We start from the raw sequence: 6,088 nt of genomic DNA, 5'->3' as shown, positions 1-6,088 counted from the left end.
ACCCTTGCGACTCTTTTCTCTTATTCACAAGATAACTCAATATACAAGATAACTACTCTGTTTTCTTCATCCTTTGCCGTTATCGGTAATATCGTAGCAATCCCGCCGTATAAAGGTCACGTAACTAAAGATAAAGCCCAACATCTGAAAAACACACAGGAATGTTGGGCTTTGTTCTATTGATAAACCTATTGAAATGATCTACTATAAATTAAGAAACTATCCGTAAATTTCTACAATTTTCAGTGTTTAACATTGCAACAATTTGTAGAACTTTTTACCCTAGTATGTTTACACTATACTAAGTATATAATACAATCCTTAACCTAATATTTAATGTCAGGTAAAATATAAATCACAGAAAAAACGAACTCTTATCTTTACCCCGGTTTCAGAACATATTCTGCCTGTAACAAAAATCACTTTCATGTTATCAGATTTACTCACAAAATTAGCTATGATTGCCACGTCAACTTTATTGCCTTTTCTTTTACTTCGATGTTACAAAATTCAACTTTATCAACTTGAAAATGTTCCACATGGAAAATTGCACTTATTTTTCGAGTGATCATTTTGTTATAGATATTTCATATTTGACAATACATTTTTAATTTCTGTTTACAAATAGACTTGTCCAAATAATGAGGTCCAATCACATGCATATTGAAAGCCTGTCTAAATTCTCAGTTAGGACCTTTCTAAACTTATCTGCAATTGTCTACAACACAAACAGAGGTAACCTTACTAACCCCTGACAAGAGCCTGCATAACATTTTCTAGTAAAGTTACCCTTTAAAACACCCAACCAGTTCCCTGTTTAAAGTAGGGAATATTAGGGCATTTTCGACACGGTTAGTTAGGAGTGCCATTGAAGGATGTGGAGAGAAATAGACGTAAAAATGACCACGGACACAAAAATATGAAAGTTAAACGACTAGTCAGGTAAATATAAAATCATAACAGAAGAAGAGAATAAAATTCAAAACGACTTTGAAGGAAGCAAGAAACTGCAGTATAAAAATATGAAGGGAAGCAAAAGCACAGAGTTTATCAGCATGATAAATAGCAAAGGTGAAATGCTATATGAGACAGACGGTATACTATACGCTCTGAGAGACACTTTTAGGGAATTATTAGGGGATGTAGCTATAGGGTACCACAATTGAGATAGTCTGTTTGACTGCAATTAGGCATATAATTAAGAACTTGAAAACCAGTAAGACAGCAGGCGTAGACAGTATTTGTTTTTTCTTTAAAATGCGCTCACAATCGAATTTTTTTATTGAGCCGTTTTAAAGTTATTTCATTTTTTTGAAAGAAAAAAGAAATATTAATTTAAAAAAATGGTAAACAATGAAAACAACCAGTTCCTTAAAAAATTACACGCGTTTTTTGGGAGTAAATGAAATGCAAAGAAGCCAATTGCATTTGAAAAATGTTGACTCAAACTTTAAAGTGGATTTATCCCAGGAAGATCATGTACGGATCAAATATTTAATTTAAGACAGATCACAGGAAAAAGTTTAAGAGTAGGAAAAAAAGTTTTCTCTGCATTTGTTGACCTAGAAAAAGAATTTGACAAGGTGGACAAAAGTAATCTTTGTGATATCCTGAAAGAGTATGGAGTCAATGGGTGGCTCCTATAAGCAATAAAAGCAATATATACTGGTAATAAGGCGAGTGTAAAGGTTAATGGAAAACTGAGTGACTGGCTCGATATTATGCAAGCTGTTAGACAGGGATGCTTATGTCTCCTATGTCTCCATTGTTATATATTACATTCACGGGAAGGTGTTTATGAATGGCCCTCTAGTGATTGTTTCGATATCTTAAAACCGTAAGGGTACGTGGGTTAGCGTTCACAGATGACAAGGTTGTTATGGCAGAATCAATCAAAGCCTTGCAAGGAATGCTGAACAAACTAAATAAGAGCAGGTAAAACATGGGCCCTAAAATTAACGTAGATAAAACAAAAAATATGATGTTCGAAGAAAGAAGTGAGAAAATAATATCCAATATTGTATAAATGATGAGAGAATATATGAAGTTGATAAGTACGTATATCTTGGTAGTTTATTCACTAGAGGCGGAAAGATAGATAATGAGTTAGATAGGCACATAAACGAGGGCAAAATGGTTATCGGTAGAGCAGGGCCCATGATCAGCAGTAATGATATATCAAAGAAAGCTTGAATGGCAATGCATAAGTCTATATTTGTATCGACTGTGCTATACGGTATCGAGACATAGACCTATCATGAAAAGGATAAAAGTAAAATGAATGCGATTGACATAAAATTCTTGCGCATAATATATGCGAGAAAACTCGGATAAGCAAATTGAGTAACGAACTAATCCTCAAAGAATGTCGTGCAGAAGGTACACTACTTTGACTACTTGACACATAGGAACGTATTCGGTTAAGAAGGTTCGGTTATGTTGAGAGAATGAAAGATGAACGACTAACGAAACAAATGTATCCAGGTAAAGTAAATGGCAGCGTGTCTGTAGGAAGACCGTAGAAGGAATGGTTAAAATGTATGAATCAGAACCTAATTAGAAGAGACATAAGAACCCACAGAAACATGGGAGCTTGCATGAAAAAAATACATTTACGTGAAGGAAGCTAAAGAGGTAGACCTTGACAGAAGAGTTTGGCAACAAATAGTTTCTAGGAAATGCATGACCCAGAGTGTAAATGGTGTGAATGTTGCCTGAAACAATAGATATTGGATGCTAATGGACCAGAGTGAAGAACCTAATATGACTACTTTGTGAGGTACTTCACTTGGGGTGATTGCTAGATACATTGATCAGCTACCTGGGTCGGAACAGTGTCGCGGAACGAACGTGCTACTTGAATGAGTAACATGAGAATTCTAGATTAACCTAAAAAACCTATAGTCCCTTCCTCACAGAAAAAACTGAGGGTTCAGTAATGCTGCGGCTTAGGTATAAGTTGGTATCATTTAAAACTGAGACTCCAATAGAACTCTTTTTGTGGGTTCCTCTTCAGTTCATTGATATCCGATAGAAGGCTATTCGCAGTTCCTTTGCAACCAAAAATTGGTTTTAATAGAAGTCCTAATTTTTTCTGTGCTCACATCAAATCACTCCCCTGCTCAGCTATAGAGTTACGCCTACCCCGCAAGAGAAATAGCTTAATGGTATAATATAGCGCATTAGCACCCCCTTCGAGATAGAACCTTGTTATCTGGATGTATAAAAACTAATTCTTACAGATTTCACATTATACATATTCTATACCACGTACATGCACTATTAGATTTTGTACTACTCTTCTAATTTACTTACTTGCATTTGGTAATTTTTCATAAATATTCCACTGTGGAAGAGTTATTCCAATAACAAAATTATAAACTTAATTGGATTTATTATAATTAAATACTAAGATTTTATTATATTCCGTAATAAAAAAGGTTTATTGCAAAAAATTATTCAAAAACTATAAAAGAAGTAGGCTCATGCAAAAATATCGATACTTCGAGTCGAGTCGAGTTTGAGCTAACTTGAAATTTCGAATACTCGATGATTCGAGCCACTCAGCAGTTCATAGCTTTCATGTTTTTATCATGTAAACAAAATTTTAATAAGATTCGGTTACTCAAGAATTTTTCGGGTTTCTGATAAATAAATTTAAGATAAAAATTTGGATACAAGATTGTGACCAGGTTTTTAAATTAGAATAAAAAATTGTCTACATTTTTTATGCAAACTCTTTCGAGAAATTGAAGACATTCGAGTACTCAAAAACTTTTAAAATTTATGGACAGTTTAAACTAGTACTCAAATTGAACCGATCGATCTAAACTTAACTCGAAACCTAACAAATACGACTTAACTCGACTTTTTTAAACTTCGTGTTCCAGATTTCTTATACACCCGAAAAAAAGGATCAGAAGAAGGAATAATTTAACTTTTTTTTAATTTGAACAAAATTTTCATTCATTAATTGATTTAATTGTATATAAAATTGAAAAATAATTAAAGAATGTTTTTAAATACAAATTTTTGCAAAATAATAACAAAAATGATAAGAATGCACAATTGGATGGTCCAAGAATCTAAAGTTTGAAAAATCGAGATCGAGATCAAAAGTAAATTAACCTTAAATATCTTTGTTGATTTACGTTTAATTTACTTTTTATTCTAGTAATTAGGACTTTAAGTGTACTTAAACTTTTAAATACTTTCGATACGAATTCATTAGTACCATATAAATTGTTTTCATATTTATTGAGTTCTCTTTTATTTATATTTATTTCAAAGTAAAATGAACAAAGCGATAAATCAAAATAATAATAAAAACAATTAATATGTTTTAATTATTTCGTGTGAAAAATATCCTCAAGTCTATACGTACACTATAAGTCTTAATTATTAGAAGAAAAAGTAGACTATGTTAGAAAAAGTCTCTAGCATTTTTTCTATAAATTACATAATACCATTGAATTTAACATAAACAATTAGGCTGATATTGTCTCAAAAATATTTTCGTAAGTACAAAAAACAACGACATTTTAAGTTTAACCTTTAACTTTGAACAAGAATTTTAAAAAGTTCTGACAAACGTCAGTGAAGCTGGTTGGAGAAAGAGAGGCAGTATAGTGTGAAGTCGATTAGAGAGAAAGAAAACTGCGTGTATTGACAATAATATATTATTTATTCATTAAAACCTAGCAACTGCTAATGATTGATGTTTTTAATTACGTGAAATTATTTTCAATAATCGGAATAGAATATTATAGAGACTATATATAGAGATGTTATATACTGAAGGATTCATAAAGTACTATGAAAATTGTAAAGAGTATATAAGAGGATTCAAAGAGGTCTTTAAATACTGGTAGAGAATAATAGAGGTTCAAATGAGGACCTAGAAAAACCCATAAAAATTTCAAAGAAACTAATGAGAATGAGCCGAGAGAACTTCAAAAGACATAAGAGCATGTAACGAGTACGTCGAGGACTGAGTAATACCAACAGAGAATTTATTTGGCACTATGGAGAATTGACAGAGAATCTATATTTCGACTCGGGTTTTTGGATCAACCTAATGAGCAAAGTCTGATGCTGAGAAATATAATAATTTTTTGGATTAAAAATTTCAAATAATAATATATTTTTATAAACACTACGCGACGATCTTGCTTTTAAAAAACAACTAATCTATCTAGATTTTAAGTAGATAGGTTATCTTTCAACGTACATGATCTACAAGACTCATATGAACTAGACAAATTAATTTCTTTGTTTGATTATTTTACGGTGATAAAAATACCCTAAAATAAATTCAACGACTTTTACTGCTAGAATATGTCTTTGAAAGTTCATTATGGATTGATTTACGACCTAAATAGTATAATAAAAAAATCTCATGCAGTTTTCCTTGTTAGGGTAATGTGAATTGCCTTGCTTGAAAATGTAAGGGATATTAAAATATGTGACGAGTTCGTAGTCACCCCTACTCCAGGTTCAAAATAGTTGGGACCTCAAACTGACCTGCCTTTCCAGCATCCCTTTTCAGTTTTTCGACAGACATAGCTCTGTGCTAGATGTGTATCGGTTCACGGACTCGTACTACTGTGTAACTCATTAAATAAGTTGCGATACCTACGGATATCGCCCTTAAACAAAATAAGGGTTAATTCTTAATTAAACCCGTCACATTTTTTGCGATCCTGCCAGGATAGTCCAAGACGATTACGATCAAAATCGGCTATCTTTGGATAGAATAGTGGAATCTTCGATTGAGTGAATTCAAAAATGATATCATTGATTATACGGTGATATTTTTATTCAATTCAGTGAATTTATAAGTGATCATCATTGATGATACGATGATATTTTCGCTGAGAATCATCGGAAAACACGTACTCGGGCCGAATTAAGTAAGTTCGACAGTGATTCCGTGGGTGAAAGTCCTGGAAAAGGTGAAACAGGTTCAGAATGCGATTCTGCGGCTACGTTCGTCATAAGAGAAACGAAAAGTAAGTTTTGTCCATATTTCGTAATTCTGTGTAAATTCCTGGTTAGGCTGTATAATTTTGTTACTGGTAAAATATAT

The sequence above is a fragment of the Belonocnema kinseyi genome, chromosome 10 (genome assembly GCF_010883055.1).
Source record: "Belonocnema kinseyi isolate 2016_QV_RU_SX_M_011 chromosome 10, B_treatae_v1, whole genome shotgun sequence".
NCBI lineage: Eukaryota > Metazoa > Arthropoda > Insecta > Hymenoptera > Cynipidae > Belonocnema > Belonocnema kinseyi.
Note: the sequence above shows the minus strand (reverse complement) of the source record.